The 17824-nt window shown below is 34.9% G+C and overlaps 1 long non-coding RNA gene across 1 annotated transcript; it reads left to right on the top strand.

Annotated features, from left to right (window-relative positions):
- The first annotated feature begins 5824 nt into the window (after positions 1 to 5824).
- On the top strand, positions 5825 to 6501 carry LOC131679399 (uncharacterized). The gene is made up of 3 exons (XR_009303833.1): positions 5825 to 5918; positions 6098 to 6181; positions 6381 to 6501. It is a non-coding gene; the product is annotated as an uncharacterized LOC131679399 (long non-coding RNA).
- The last annotated feature ends 11323 nt before the right edge of the window (positions 6502 to 17824 follow it).

Below are 17824 nucleotides of genomic sequence, written 5' to 3'. Positions count from 1 at the left end.
GTTTGCTTTTTTATTGCTAGTCGAAGTAGGTGAAATATCGCCTTATTCTGTTCACGAATGCGAAAATTGTAAACTATATATACTATATACAAAATACTAGAGATGCAACGAATATTCGGCGACCGAATACCAGCCGATTTTAACTTAAGCCGGATACACGGTACGCCGAATAATTCTAGAAAAAATTTAGAATAGGACGTAAGTAACAATGAGAGATTCTCTTTGGGGTCTTTCGGTAATTGTTTACTTTAGCTACTTTTTCCCCTGTAAGTGGAAAACATGTTTTTCTTTCGTGAATATGCTTTAATGTTGTAGACCTATAAAAAAGAGGCGGAAAACGAAAATTTTTAATACTTCATTAATTAGCTTTAAAGTAAGTTGTACCTAATAACTTTGTTCGTAGGGTTATTGTGCTCCCGAAAGTAAGGTTTTTGGCCGCATAGCCATAGTCCTTGTACTCGTCATCGGAAACGTAAGCGAACCTATGATCCACTCGTTTGCCCGGTATACTCAAACATAGGGGCTATCCTAAGTTTAAATCCGACTGAGCGGTAGCGAAGTCGGACAGCATGAGAAAAAAATGATGTGGCGTAGCCACATTAGGCATTAATAATGTTTTATTTAGTAACAATAGGATTGTATTTATCGGAAAAAAATAAATTATTGTCACTGCCTAATGTGGCTACGCCACATCGTTTCAATTGGATGCTGTCCGACTTTGCTGCCGCTCAGTCGGACTTAAACTAGGGATAGCCCCTATGTTTGAGTATACCGGGCAAACGAGTGGATCATAGGTTCGCTTGCGTTTCTGATGACAAGTACAAGGAAGGCTCGTCCAGCGGATCCTCAGCGGCTTTGCGCCGCTTCGGATCCTTGGACTCGCTTCGCCAAAAACTTTACTTTCGGGAGCACAATAACCCTATGTGCAAGGTTAGTAGGTAGAGCTTATTTTTAGTCTCATTAATGAATTATTAAAAAAAATCGCTTTCCGCCTCTTTTTTATGAATCTACAACACTAAACTGGCATATTCACGAAAGAAAAACGTTTTCCACTTACAGGGGGAAAAGTAGCTAAACAATTACCGGTCTCTCTCTTCTGTTCATTACTCGGCCATTTCAACATTTACTATACTCTTTGCACAATATTCTAGTAAAAACCGTCGGCTTTCCATATGTACTGAAAAATTAGTGCAAAGCAAGGTGCAAAGTGTTGTAATGACGTCGTAATAAACGAGAGAAACTAAACAAAGAGAGGCTCTCAATGTTACTTACGTCCTGTTGAAAATTGTCTCTAGAATTAAACATTAAATATTCGGTGCATCTCTAATTAGCATTGCAAAAACTTAAAAAGGAGAGGTTTTGCTCCGGAGCAACTGGAAACAACAAGCATGTACTGGAACAAACTAATCGAGTATAAGGGACAAACCAGTAGATCACAAATTGGCTTGCGTCTCTGGCGGCGACTACGATTGAGTTGCTAAATTCTTTTGTAATTCCGTAATTTATTATGAGCATACCTTGTGTCGAATTTATATCACAATTAGCACGACTGATCTGGTGCTTTACATGTATAGCAAAATCAATATTCTGACAATACGACAATGGCTGCAATGATAAAACGCATTGCTAAATATTATTTCAGGCATATAGCGAATGAGCTAAAAAATAATTTATTGGGCTTGATTTTTACCTGTAACAGCGCCAAAAAGAACGTGAACCTCATGTCGAATTCCAGGTTGATTAGGAATCTGACCCACCTAAGACCGGAGATGCCAGATGTCTGCAAATAATAATTTTTAAAGCAGAGATGCCAGGTACTTTTTTCAAATGTCTGCAATAATAATTTTAAAAGTCTGGGAAGAACAAAAAATGTCAGGAAAGCTAGTGTAACCAAAAGCCTTTATATTCAAAAATCTGCAACAAAACTAAAAAATCTGCAAATATCTGCAACTAAACTAGAAAATCTGCAAATATCTGCGTCATCGAAAAAATCTGCAGCTTAAATTAAAAGTCTGCGAATTTGCAGACTTATCTGCAAATCTGGCATCCCTGTTTTAAAGTCTGCACGCAACCATAAAATTACCTACAGAACAAAGAGAATAGGGGCCCTTACACGCGCAATAAAAGTGTCATTACTAAGTAGTGTCATTACTAGAATTGTATGGGAATTCCATCATTACTCACCTTACACGATCATTAAAAGTGACATTACTGCTCAGTAATGACATTACTAGCGCCTCGTGTAAGGGGCCCTAATAGGGAAAGAGACGAATAGTGTGAAGCCAAAAATACCTTATTGAGCAGACCAATCGTGCAATGTAAATAAACATTACTCATGCCTGAGTTGGAGGAGATAAGTATTGTACTTCTATCAAAAAAGAAATTTGAATTTTCGTCAGAATTTAGCTCAATCGTGATTGTAAGGTGCATTCTAGAGTATATGTATGAGTAAAAATAAGCTTTAGAATTATTTCATCTCTTTGTTTCGAAATGCACATCGTTTGATAAACAAATCCATCGATCGACATACGGTTTGTTTTCAAAATATAATAGGAGTCCTTTAAAGTGCTGCCTGTAGAAGCGGTTGCCAAAATTCTAGTGTTGAAATCATCATAAAGGGAGTGTTGCCGTTTTGACTGATTTTCACTCTTCGTCTCTTTCACTATTCTCTTTGAATTTAGGTACTTTTGAGCTGTGCGTCGCTTTCGCACTTATTAAGGTAGCGCTTTGTCGCCGTCACTATACAACTCGATACCTAACGCGTAATGTGCAGGTTCTTTCAAGAATTCACGAAAACAAGGCAAAAATTGAGAAATACGCTCTCATACGATTGTAGACAAATAAATTTCCTTTCGATCAAACTTAAAATCTTGTGCGTTAATCATTTCTAACGAAAGATTTCGTGCGAGTTTCAGAAAACATGCTTTTTTTCTTGCGCCTATTCTGTTTGTCTAGCGCATAGGGGTGTCTAAAATCTTATATAGTGAATCGATTTCGCTAAATTTTTGCAGATAATTTTTTCACAAAAAACAAACCGTATTTTTCAATTAAAAATATGCTTCAATATACGTTTGAATGAATTCTGAGCATTTATGTTTTCGGAGTCGGAATCAAGCAGAAACGAAAATTTGTTCATAATAATTGAATGCGCTTGCTAGCGTCGCGCTCGCGTGCTTCATCCGGCTCATAATGCATATTTTCTAAAGTTTCAGATGATGACGAAATAAACCCTAAATCACTGAGAACTGACACACAAGTAAAGTTTTCAACTTGTGTAAGAAAATAAACAGTCGCTTTGAAATGACAACAGCAAGTAGCAACTTGCCACTGGTCGGCGCTTCGATCGGCCAGCAATCGCTATAAGGGACTTGTATGCAAACTTGGATACAATGGTGACTCACGCATGCGAACCTGTATGCGATGGTAATTTTCAACGTATTTTCATTTAAATGTTTACACAGGTTTTTCGGGAAAGTTTGTTCTAGCTTATATGTCTGTTCTCTGTGCCTAAATACAGACTATGTAACGCAAGTAATGTTTTGAAAAGATAGAGATTTTTACAATTTATGCTGATAGCAGCTGTATAACTCGTAACGCAGTATGTTTAACTAAGGAAAAGTGAAACTATTGTAATACTTTATATCTAACGCGCTCAAATAACAATCATAAAACATAAAGCAGTATAAATATTAACACATATTTTATTTGGGGAATATATTTTGAAAAAATACCATATAAATTCTTGGCACGGAATACCAATGCTTCACGGCATATAGATAACTGGCAGCTTGTGACACAAGTGCCTGAAGGTATCTAACGATTTTGCTGTTCGCAATCGCTTCACAGTTTCTAGCTATTTCGCTTTAGTTTTTATTTTCTTTCTATGGCCTAGTGGGAGAGAGAGGTGACTAAGATTTTGCCATATAGACGCCGTGTAACAAACGTTGAGTTGTGAAATTTTTACATTTTCATGCGAACTTAAAATTATTTTTAACAGAATGAACGTTTACATTTGTTAAATTAATCGAAATTGAGTCGATTTTGCAACATTGTACGCAATTTTGCAGAGCTTCAACTGGACGAACTTGTTTTTTCATAAAGATTCTACTGACATTACCTACAGTTTTGGTGGACATAGTAGTATAATTCTGATTTGTTTCCTACTCTTATTTACAATGACATGAAACAGAAACAATTAGAATAACCTGAAGATAAAAGACAACTCCTAGCTGATAGGAACAGTAGAACTAGTAAAATTTTGTTATTCTATAATCGGTTCATCGGGAACTAAAATTAAAATAGAATCAGTGAAACTGCAAGAATGGCTCTTGCCTTTCGCGTCAATAAACCTTTCAACAGCTCTTGCACGTACATGTCAAATGACAAAAACTCTACATATACCGCTGTTGATTACAATAAAAAAGATGGCAATTAAAATGGAATTGTTTTCGACAAAGAGGCTGTATTAGTGTTAGTGAGACCGATTGGCAAAAGTTCAATTCTTTGTTTGCTTTCCTAATTTCTCCTGATGCTAACTTGGGAACAGCATGAAAGAGAGGAAGAGCATTAAGTGCCAATTCAGAAATCTTCAAAAATCGGCCATCTTCGATGACGAATAAATCAATTTTTTCTGTTTGATTAATGTTTATGGAAATCAAATGGCGTATTCAGATCACTGTTAAAATGATGTTAATTTATCTGGGTAAAGATTCAACTACGCCATGGGAACAACTAGTGGGAGAGAAAGGTGACTAAGATTTTGCCATATAGACGCCGTGTAACAAACGTTGAGTTGTGAAATTTTTACATTTTCATGCGAATTTAAAATTATTTTTAACAGAATGAACGTTTACATTTGTTAAATTAATCGAAATTGAGTCGATTTTGCAACATTGTACGCAATTTTGCAGAGCTTCAACTGGACGAACTTGTTTTTTCATAAAGATTCTACTGACATTACCTACAGTTTTGGTGGACATAGTAGTATAATTCTGATTTGTTTCCTACTCTTATTTACAATGACATGAAACAGAAACAATTAGAATAACCTGAAGATAAAAGACAACTCCTAGCTGATAGGAACAGTAGAACTAGTAAAATTTTGTTATTCTATAATCGGTTCATCGGGAACTAAAATTAAAATAGAATCAGTGAAACTGCAAGAATGGCTCTTGCCTTTCGCGTCAATAAACCTTTCAACAGCTCTTGCACGTACATGTCAAATGACAAAAACTCTACATATACCGCTGTTGATTACAATAAAAAAGATGGCAATTAAAATGGAATTGTTTTCGACAAAGAGGCTGTATTAGTGTTAGTGAGACCGATTGGCAAAAGTTCAATTCTTTGTTTGCTTTCCTAATTTCTCCTGATGCTAACTTGGGAACAGCATGAAAGAGAGGAAGAGCATTAAGTGCCAATTCAGAAATCTTCAAAAATCGGCCATCTTCGATGACGAATAAATCAATTTTTTCTGTTTGATTAATGTTTATGGAAATCAAATGGCGTATTCAGATCACTGTTAAAATGATGTTAATTTATCTGGGTAAAGATTCAACTACGCCATGGGAACAACTACATTTGTCAGACTTTGTAAAACATTTTAGTTGAACCTTAAATTCTGCTCAATTATATCTAGCGAAAGAGAAAGTAAACAAAGAGCTCTCATTTGCACTTAGACCATTTGACATGTTTCTACTACTCTTGTTTTTCTCAATCGTTTGAACTTTCAACATTGTAGCTACTATACTAGAGTTCAATTAGTGAACAGAAGGCGAGTATATACCACTCTCTATTTAGATTATTTGTCCAGATAAGCGATACGATGGGATTTAAAACTAAAAGAAAAATAGCGAATAAAAAAATTGCAGACGAAAGGGAATCGCAAAAGAAAATTGCAAGAGTTGCAGAAACTAGAGGTAAATAAGATATACTGGCTATAAATTGTTGGATTTAGGATACTCAGCTTGTAGAGAATGCGCTTGTGCTTCAAACACTGAGAATCACAAAAACTTTGATCTGAGCATAAAACGGGGTTCTTAGTATCTGAAAGGTGTTATACCCATTATGCAATCACATCATTTACCATACATTTCAGACCTCATCGATTGCGAGAATGCGGTTTGTGAAAGTGCAGAAGAATACAATACCTCTACCGAGGACTATACTTTTGTTGGCACAGGTAAGATTTCTTGAGCCTTAAAACATGGAATATTCCCTAGATTACTCTTAGATTCGGCGCTAGTCATGTTTGCCGTGTGTGAATAGTAATTAATATACCAAGAAAGAGTAATGGACAGCCCTAAAATTTAATAAGAAACTTTGAAAAGTGCCAAAAAGTGTTCTCATTCTCCTGTACCGTAATTTACTGTCTATTTCAGAATCGTTTGAGAACATGCATTCACTATGTGAAACTGCAGAAGAAAGGTCATTTGAGAACCAGCGTTCACTATGTGAAACTGCAGAAGAAAGTTGGGAATCCAATATTACTACTGACTCAGGTTAGCATAATTTAGCTCTATCGACTCATACATATATATATATATATATATATATATATATATATATATATATATATATATATATATATATATATATATATATATATATATATATATATATATATATATATATATATATATATATATATATATATATATATATATATATATATATATATATATATATATATATATATATATATATATATATATATATATATATATATATATATATATATATATATATATATATGTGTGTGTGTGTGTGTGTATTAGACCGGCAACAATTCTGACATTTTTTCGGAACACTGTTAAACGGTAATTAGCTTTACATACCATTTGTCAAATATGAGCTTTTTCCGATAACTCTAGTTTACTCACAAGAGTTTTCATGTTTGAAAAATTGGCAATACAAACAATGGTTTGTAGGTTCATGCAGTAATGCAACATTTAAACAAAATTTTCAGCGCAAAACAAATGGGCATGTGATAGTGCTTCTCCGGAGGCACCTCAAAAAACGTGGTGTGCAGCATAATTCTAAATCTACTGAACCAATCGTTTTGAACTTTTGCGTAGTCCTACTTCACATCATTCCACAGTGGCTCAAAACAGCATTTTGGGGTACTTAATTCATTGAAGTCAAAACTGTTCATATTAGCGATTTTACATAATCTACAATGTTTGTGTGTGTGTAAAAAGCGCCATCTTTTGGCAATATTGTTGTTTTAAAAAATTGATCATAGTAGGCTATAAAAAATTCAACTTTTGAACCGAAAGAGATAGCGCTTGGCCGTCTTCGACAAAGTTGTAGAGAAGAGTATTTTCATAAATTTTGCAGAAGACAAGTTGTCTCTGTCACTCACAGTTATTGAGTTATAAGATATTTTCTATGATGAAGTCCTACAACTCTTATTTTTACTTATAACTTTTTTGTTTCTGATTTTTCGCGGTAACAATGTTCGAAGGTATTTTTATCATTACAAAACACACAACTTTTTCCAAAAAACAAAACAGCTGTGAATGCTGTGTAAAGACTTATGGCTGATTTTGATTTTATTTTAACATGTTTTTGAACCCGTGTAACTTTCCTATCGGCAAATACTGTAATTATACTATCAATTATTCTAACAGGACTGAGTTTCACATACAAAACGAAGGCGAAACCGTTGGTCCATAATTACCCGTTCAGTAGTTATACCCTGTTGAAAGCTGTATGTCTGGACCTCTTGAAGTCGCGTGTATGGCTCACTGAACGAGTAGGCGCTGGTGTTCAAAGACGCTTTCGCTTGTTTTTCTGAGTGGCGCGCACTCTGTGTACTAGCGCGTCTGCTGGAAGGTTAACATCGATATTGCATGATGTTCTAACGGGTAATGCACAATTTCGTTCCCATCCGGGTTACCGTATGAATGTTAGCTTTAGGATAAAGAAGATGCACAAAATTGCTGCATTCACCGCGGTATGAAATATTTTAAAACATTCAGCTGGTTAATTTTGTGATTATATGGAAAAAGTGTATCTTTTACCTCTTCTAAAATATCCAGAAACTAAAATTCATTCGATTAACTGGAAAAGTAGATCACCCGTTAGACAATCATTCAATATCGGTGTTAAACTTCCAGCAGACGCGCTGGTACACAGAGTGCGCGCCACTCAGAAAAACAAGCGAAAGCGTCTTTGAACACCAGCGCCTACTCGTTCAGTGAGCCATACGCGCGACTTCAAGAAGTCCAGACATACAGCTTTCAACAGGTATAACTTCTGAACGGGTGATTATGGACAAACGGTTTTGCCTTGGTCTGGTATGTGAAACCCAGTCCTATTAGAATAATTGATAGTATAATTACAGTTTTTGCCGATAGGATAGGTACACGGGTTCAAAAACAGGTTAAAATAAAATCAAAATTAGCCATAAGTCTTTACACAGCATTCACAGCTATTTTGTTTCTTGGAAAAAGTTGTGTGTTTTGTAATGATAAAAAATACCTTCGAACATTGTTAACGCGAAAAATCAGAAACAAATAAGTTATAAGTAAAAATAAGAATAGTAGGACTTCATCATAGAAAATATCTTATAACTCAATAACTGTGAGTGACAGGGAAAACTTGTCTTCTGCAAAATTTATGAAAATACTCTCCTCTACAACTTTGTCGAAGACGGCCAAGCGCTATCTCTTTCGGTTCAAAAGTTAATTTTTTTATAGCCTACTATGATCAATTTTTTAAAACAACAATGTTACCAAAAGATGGCGCTTTTTACACACACAAACATTGTAGATTATGTAAAATCGCTAATATGAAAAATTTTGACTTCAACGAATTAAATACCTCAAAACACTGTTTTGAGCCACTGTGCATTCCCCAAGTTACTACGAGAGGTTTAAATAAAATTATACTTATTTTTACAACAGCATGCCGTTTTTTAGCGGAAAACGAATATTTCGCATTACAATGGTATGGAAAATTCACAAATCAAAAAAAGAACATCAGCCTAGAGATGTATGTGGATAATCACTGCACAACTTCAAAACGATTGATGCAGTATATGTTAAGTTATAATGTACACCGACAAACAGTTTTTGCGGCACCTCCGAAGAAACAATGGTATTCTCTCAAATTTAAATGCTTGGCAATAAAAATTTAAGTAAATATTGTTCAGATGTTGCATTAATTATACGGAAACAGAATAAATATTCTAACACTCTCTGTGTAAGCAAAACAAATTGAAAAAATATGCCGAAAAAATAAAATCGAATCCACTTCCCCGCTCCTAAAAAGTAGTTCATCTATTCCCACTCCCCCACGTGAAAAACTATTACGAAATATAGCTTTTTTCAATATTGTAATCTCATAGATGCTCTCAATACTGGTTCTGTGCCTGGCTCTTCTCGTAGGTAAAGCTATATTAAATATACTCATTTAAAAAAATTGCTGATCATAAAATCAACCAAGACATAAAAAATTGTGATACATTTGAGAGGAATTGCATGTATTACAACGTCCCCCAAATGGTATTTTTCGGTTTAATATGTTTAATAATTTCTGTTTTATTTTTGCATTTTTTTGCTCAAACTCTACAAAGTTGTGAGAAACTCTGAGCACTTACATAATTTATCTCCTCTCGCCTCTGACATTGTGATTAAAAAAATCATGTCAAGATAAGGTCACAGCTGATAAGCCCCTATCATACCAATCTTTTTATACGTAACCAGTTTGTACAGATCAACTAAAAATGGAACATTAACCGTTGTGTGTCCGACGCGGTACCCGGGTACCTTTTTAAGTTTCAATTAATTAAATTCCTATGTTTTATCCATAGCTGAAAATTGAAATTTTGTGACATCTTAGAACTTCACTAAGTCAAGCTTTTGGGTTAATAATATTGTTGATATAGTAAGGGTGGGAGTGAGGAGGGGCTCTTGTAACAGGCCGACGTGGGTACCCGGGTACCCACAAAACTAAAATGCCCATAACTAAGGTAATATCCAACCGATTTCGATACCTTTGGCCGTTTCGGATTCAGGAACTAATCCACTTTTGGACTTGGTAAAAATGAGTCGGGTTACTTCATTCGGTTCCCGGGAATCCAAGTTTCCGGAAGCAGGTTCCAGTGCTGGGGTACTATTTGCGAACTTCAATGGAATACTAGCAATATGGGTATCAAAATTCTTGGAATCGCATCAGTAGGCTGCATCTCGTGGTTTTGGAACCATTTGGTGATTTGACCCCGGAACGGACTTTCCGGAGCAGGTTCCCGTGGGGCCGTGAGTGGTCATTCCATTCCAATTCCATTTTTCAAATTGCCATAGGGTCCCGTAACAATAAAAAACAGACTTCCGAGACAATTTGAAGAGTTTTGATACTCATATTTCTAGGACATTATTAAAATTTGCAAATCATATCCTAGTACTGGAACATTACTCCGGAAAATCCAGATTACCAAAAACCAGATCCATTATTCTAGTTCTATTGTACAGAATTAAAAAGTAGACGAGTTCCTGAATCCAAAACATCCAAAAGTGTGTTGCGTTTCGGCTTCGCCTCATCAGAAACCGACACTAACACATTGTCGGAATAGATTAGCGCCGGCTTGACGCAAATCCCTTAAAACTAAAACACACTATGTGTTTCAATCAAACGACTGATCAAACGTGATGTCCCGTTCGAGCAGAAGTTCTGTTTATGCCGATGAGACACAAGTGAAGCCGAAACTTGTCTTGGCTTAGCAGGCCTATGCGAAAGCACTATGCTATATTTCACCCTAAGGAGGAAAATTTGGTAAAACCAAAATTTCTCACTAGGGTGAAAATTTGTTGGTAAAAACCAGTCTTTGTACAGGAGGGCACAAATCCTTATTTCATACTATGTTGCGTTTCGGCTTCGCCTCATCAGAAACCGACACTAACACATTGTCGGAATAGATTAGCGCCGGCTTGACGCCCAAATTTTCCTCCTTAGGGTGAAATATAGCATAGTGCTTTCGCATAGACCTGCTAAGCCAAGACAAGTTTCGGCTTCACTTGTGTCTCATCGGCATAAACAGAACTTCTGCTCGAACGGGACATCACGTTTGATCAGTCGTTTGATTGAAACACATAGTGTGTTTTAGTTTTAAGGGATTTGCGTCAAGCCGGCGCTAATCTATTCCGACAATGTGTTAGTGTCGGTTTCTGATGAGGCGAAGCCGAAACGCAACATAGTATGAAATAAGGATTTGTGCCCTCCTGTGCAAAGACTGGTTTTTACCAACAAATTTTCACCCTAGTGAGAAATTTTGGTTTTACCAAATTTTCCTCCTTAGGGTGAAATATAGCATAATCCAAAAGTGTCCAAATCGGTTAAAGGAAGCCATAGTTATGAGCATTTCAATTTGTGGATATCCGGGTACCCTCGTTGGCCTGTTAAATGTGTTTTTTTGTTGGACACATAACTGTTTAACGCTGGTCACGCAGTCAGAGTAGATTCGTTCCAATTATGCAATGAGATACTACACTACGGAAAACCTCACTCACAATCATCTTATGCTAATTTTAAAACGCCTACAATATCTACAGATCTAGCATATTGCAAAAAGTAAGATCCACGACGCACGTTATCATAGCATTTAGTCGTGTCAAATATACAAAACCAAAAATAAAACATGAAAAATACAACTATTTCGCATATAACACTTCAGTCAGTTTGGGGCATCTTGATTGATTTTATGATGAACACAATTCCAATACCGCAAAAATGTATTTATATCATAGAAGGTTCATTGGGATAAGTTGGAATGCGGAGTAATTTGGAAAGAAAGCCTGAGTTCCCTTAAACAAACATTTTGAATGCCAAGAAATCAAAAATGTCTAATTTGTTGGCCATGTTCCAGTGCTTGAATTGATTATTATTGTCTTGGATCCTGATACTTGTATCCTGATGCTTTAAAAATGAAATTTATACATTTGAAAACTTTTAATGAATCTGAACAACGATAAAATTCTCGTGTTCATGATTGAGAAAGGCACAATTGCACCGCAAGGTGGATTAAACAAGTTTTTTTTCTTCGTGGTTACACAATTCAATAGTTCATGCATACACCTAGATTTTTGGAGCGTCACACCATTGTACCTACATAAAACTTTTTGCAGTTTATTAAGAATTCTAAAAAACCAAGGAATATTAAATAATCACATAATTATTATAATGTAGGGTAACATGGGGAGACTTGACCAGGTTTTCAGCTAAAACTGCATAAATCTCTAAAAAGCCTAAAAAATCCCTCAAAATTCATTCAGATATAATGCGCAAAGCTATTGCGCGTCTTCATGATTTTTGCAGAATTTTTAATTTAATTTTTGAAAAGTTACCAAAGTTTTTCTGTGATCGTTTTTGCTAGTCAAGTCTCCCCATTGCGGGGAGACTTGACCAAGGCGTGGGGAGACTTGACCAAGAAAATTTTGAAAAATCATAACAAAAAATAATGGCATAAAACATACTGCAATTATTTTTTTCCTATTATCGAGATCCTTAGGTAGCACCAAAAAATATAAAAGAGTTGCACTTGATAAATTTTGATTTTTTAATGCATTTCTTTTTAAGGATTAACTGTATTGCTTGCATTGCATGTTCACACGTCACGAAATCAGTCCTACTGTTGCTAACCTTGTTTACAAATATTAAAATATAAAGACTTATGTTTGGGGTGGGATTTTTTTATGGCGTGATTAACATTAACAGTAGATACCAAAGCATAATAAATATCAAGAATTTTGTATCTTTCTTCAGCTGATCGCTACTTGGTCAAGTCTCCCCAACATTAGTTATTGCGTTCAATATCATGCAAATTCTAGTAATAACTATTCCAATGTTTCAGTTTATGTTAAATCATTTCACTGCTTCACAAGGATTAAGCTGGTATATTAGATAATTAATAGTAATTAGTAGTCGAGTAGATATGTCAATACAAAGTTTGATAAAAAATTACATAATTTAATGCAAATTTATCAATCACGTAATTTTTTCTGCAAGGAAAGGATTTTTCACTCCAAACTTTTAAAATTACCTTAAGGGATCGAAACAAGTATAAACATATTTTTGAAAAAAAATTAAGAATCGAATAGAAGACGCCATAGCCGAAAATAGAATTTTACGCTTGGTCAAGTCTCCCCATGTTTCCCTACTTCCAAAATACTACCGTTTCAACCTGCCCCGATATGCCTTTTATGATATATACAGTGTGTTCCGTAGAAACCATGTATGTATTTATGTATAAAGTAATAAATATTGTAGAACTGCGTCGAGAAATGTACGACGCGTGCATAATCTGGCAAAAGCAAAACATCAGCATTGGCAGTCGCTGCAAGGATATAGAATTATAGAACCCGACTATTTTTTGGCTTGGGCATGGAAAATTGCTGCAAAGCATTCACAGGAATGTCAAAATTGTGAACTGTATCCACTATCTGAATCTCCATCTGCTGAACCAATGGTAGACAGAATTGTTTTCGGATGCGCAGGATGTTCGCAAAAATTTGTTGGATATTACTCCGATCCAACCAAAAAACAACAACTTGCAAAGAACGTTGTGTTTGGCACACTTGTGAGCGGTCAAACGTTCACGTCGACGTCGAGCTTCTTGTCGTCCATGGATATACGTATGATGGCCGAATCAACTTTTTACAAGTTAGAACCTATGATTGATGATCCGCTGGAAACAATGCTTAATGAATCATTCTGTCGGGCCAGAGAGGCGGAAAAAGAGAAGGCCATCGAACAAGGAAGAATTGATAAGGATGGATATCCACTTGTTACAGTTTCCGCTGATGGTGGATACAGCAGCCGGTCATATGGGACTAAGTACAACGCTGCATCCGGCTGTGCTCCAATCGTTGGAGATGAGACAGGTTTGATTTTGTACGGAGGAGTGCGCAACAAGCATTGTGCAATTTGCACAAAGGAGTCAAAAACTGGCCGCGATACACCACACACCTGTTACCGAAATTTTAGCGGTCCATCTGGAGCGATGGAAGCTGATATAATCGTTGAAGGATTTGAAAGTGTCTTTAAGGAAGATGAAATAAAAATGACTCCAGTTATTTTCGATGGCGATTCTAAAACATTTTATAAATTAAAGGACAAGCTAAGTTGGGGAGCCCAGCTCGAAAAACAAGAGTGTTGTAACCATGCTGTTCTATCGACAAATACGCGATTGTTGAAGATATGTTATCTTACGAAATGCTGCCCAAAACAAATAAAATAATGCTTACCTCTATTATATAAAAAGTATTACACAATTTATCTCAGTAAAGGCTGCACCATTTTTTTGTAAATGAAATGCAAAATATACAAACGTATTGTATAAAGTAGCAGACCCGTGACAACATCTTAGAATTTTAGTCTAGAGTTTGATGAACTAAATCGTATGTATGGATATAAATATTCGACGTAAAAACCTCCCCCGTTTACTTCAGCACTGGGGCTAGTCGGCGGTGGGTATATATGTAGAAATTCAATCAATATATAGCAATAAAATGTAAAAATAAAATTGACTTAGGAGTCCTATCACAACATCTTGATCATCTTTAAAAAAAATTAAAGGTTTGTGTGCAAGGCACGTCCACGGCGATATAACATAGGCAGATATAAAAAAAAACGCATGTAATGACATCGTGGTCGTGTCCTGTACATAAACCTTTACTTTTTTCACAAATGGAATTTCAAAAATTGAATAACACCTAGAGCATCTACAACACGAAATGGAATGTAGCACAAACACATTGGAGAACAGGTTTCACATAACCCGAAGAGTACCACCTACTTAATCCTACTGCAAACTAGTCCCGGTTTCCCCTATAGTGCAACTTCAACCCGATGCCAGTTGTAGTTTTAAATGAAATAAATGACCAGTGAGAAATGGTTTTGAGGGATTCCATGAGAAACCGGCCGACCGCAAAACATCACCATCGTCGATTCGAACTAAACTTTGCAGTTTTGTTCGATTTATGAATCTCCATGATTTTCTCTGCCAATTGCAATATTTTGATACAAGAGCAATTCTTCAAAAGGGCATAGACGTTTCTACGTGCATTAATTTCAATTATTTTTAGTTCGATTTCTTTATTTTATACAGCAAAATTATCAGAGAACGAGTTACAGGGAATAAATGCTTCTGTATAAAAAAATATACACTGAAAAAATTGTTGTGTCATTTTTCACAAAAATAAATTTATGTTAAAAAATTGAATTGGCAAAAACGCAATTTTTAATTTTTTTTATATTTTGCCAACAAAAACCTAAATAGAAAAGAAACATTTTGAATGGGATTGCATGATGGAGAACTTATCGGAAAAAAGTTTTTCTAACAATAACTATACATGTTTTGAAATGTCGTACTATTTGATATACAAAACTGAAATTTTATTACAGAATATAATTCTAAATATCATTTTAAATCAAAATGCACTTAACAAAAATCTTCCAAAATGCGATAGTTGTCAAGATATTTGGCATTTTGCTCCATCAAGAACAAATAATTCCTGTAATTATGCCCTTTTCAAAAGTTATTCGACCCGTTCAGCCTTGTCCACCCGCTCTCCCATGTCTCTGATACACAGATGTATGACTTCACCCCTTCTCCCTTTGAATATCTTCCCAAAACTTATGTGTCCCCCTATCTTCTAGTGTTAGTTGATCAATCCGTTCGAATCTGTAATCCTGGCCGTTAATTCCTGATGCCGGAAACTGAAAGTTTTTATCTCACCCCCCCCCCCCCCCTTCGGCCTTGTCCACCCTCCCTCCCATGCCTCTGATACACAGATGTATGACTTCACCCCCTTCTCCCCTTGAATATATTCCCAAAACTTATGTGCTTAGTTTTAGTTGATCAATATTTAATCTCGTTAAGAAATGCCCAACAGTACCACTACTTTAAAATAGCCCTAATTAATTCCCCCTAATCTTGAACCACTCTTTCTAGTTATTTCTAGTTAATAAGCTTGTAAAATGTTCCGCTTACTTAATAATTAATTTCTCCTACAATCTCCCTTCCAAAAATCATAAAGTGAATTACTATACAAAGAACACACAAAATGAACCGTCCCCCAAATCATACGAATATTATATTTTACCATTTTTTATATGTATAAGTTAGCTGTAAAGTTTTTTTTTTAGTTTCATTATATAAAACAAAATAATATTGAAATGTGTAACCCCCTAGTTTTAAGAAATTCAAAATGTAAAACAATGAAAAAATGGCACCTTTAAGCTAACGCACACGTGCCTTATCAAATAAACAAATTGGAAAAAAAAAGTTATTCGCATTACCCTATCGTAAAACGTTAAAAATCTAATATTTATCGTTTTGCAGACGTAAAAAAACTTTTTCAGTGTATTTGGATCATGGAGAAACTTTCAATAAAAAAGTTTTCCTAACAACGACTTTTGACATACTTTTAAAATTCATTCTATTTGCAGTCAAAAATGCAAATGGCCCATAAAGTTTGCTGTAACTTTCTTTTTGACATCAAGGCGATATTGTAAACTATTTGAAAGTTATACGAAAACAGTTAAAATATTATTCAACCATACCTATAGACCCTATAGGTTCAACTATATAGTGAAATCATATTTTGGTTGTTTTCATGTAGCTTTCAAATGGTATATAATATCGCCTTGATATAAAAGGGAAAGTTACAGGAAATTTTACGGGACTTTTGAAAAACCTATTTATGTTGATGGAGAAACGCCAATAACTTCCGAAAAGGTCGTAATAAAATAAAAGAATTGTATTGTTAAATCAAAATTTAAAATATCTCGAGAACTACTACATTTCAGAAAATATTTGTTATGAGCATTTTGATTTTAAATGGCATTTAGAATCATATTTAAATATAAAATTGCATTTTTGACTGCAAATAGTATGAATTATAAAAATATGTCAAAAGTCGTTGTTAGGAAAACTTTTTATTGAAAGTTTCTCCATGATTTAAATACACTTAAAAAGGGCATAATTGCACGATATATTTGTTTTTGTTGGAGCAAAATTCCAAATATCTCGGCAACTATCGAATTTTGGAAGATTTTTATTAAATGCATTTTGATTTAAAATGATACTTAGAATTATATTCTGTACTAGAATTTCAGTTTTGTATATCAGTTAGTATGACATTTAAAAACACGTATAATGTTATTGTTAGAAAAACTTTTTTACCGATAAGTTCTCCATCATGCAATCACATTCAAAATGTTTCTTTTCTCTTTAGGTTTTTGTTGACGAAATATAAAAAAAATAAAAAATGGGTGTGTTTGCAATTTAAATTTTTAACATAAATTTTGATTTTTCTAACAAATGACATAACATTTTTTCCAGTGCATATTTTTTTCATATAGAAATATTCATTCTCTGTAATTCGTTCTCAGATAGTTTTGCTGTATAATATACAGAAATCGAACAATAGATATTTGAAATTGCTGCACGTAGAAACGTTTACGCCCTTTTGAAAAACTGCTCTTGCTTCTAAATAACCTTATTGACTGTGGAAAATGTTTAGTCTTCCATGCCGGTGAAACGTGTAAAGTTTCATCGGAATCTAAGATGGTCACGATTTTAAAGATTTTCGGACATATGTCCGTGGAATTGCTCTTTTCCAATATTACTATTACATTTCTGGTGGAAATATATTCATACAACATATTTGCCGGTCCTTGTAGCAGTATTCACTAAAATTACCACATCTACAACACTACATCACCTTGTTCGGGCCATCAAAACTTTAGATCATGGCGGTCATTTGTTTTCATTGGTGGGTTTCTAAAAGTTTTTATGACCATCGGTATATGAAAGTCAAAT

This window comes from Topomyia yanbarensis, chromosome 1, assembly GCF_030247195.1.
Source record: "Topomyia yanbarensis strain Yona2022 chromosome 1, ASM3024719v1, whole genome shotgun sequence".
NCBI lineage: Eukaryota > Metazoa > Arthropoda > Insecta > Diptera > Culicidae > Topomyia > Topomyia yanbarensis.
The sequence above is the reverse complement of the archived record's forward strand: the minus strand, read 5'-3'. Positions and strand labels throughout refer to the sequence as shown.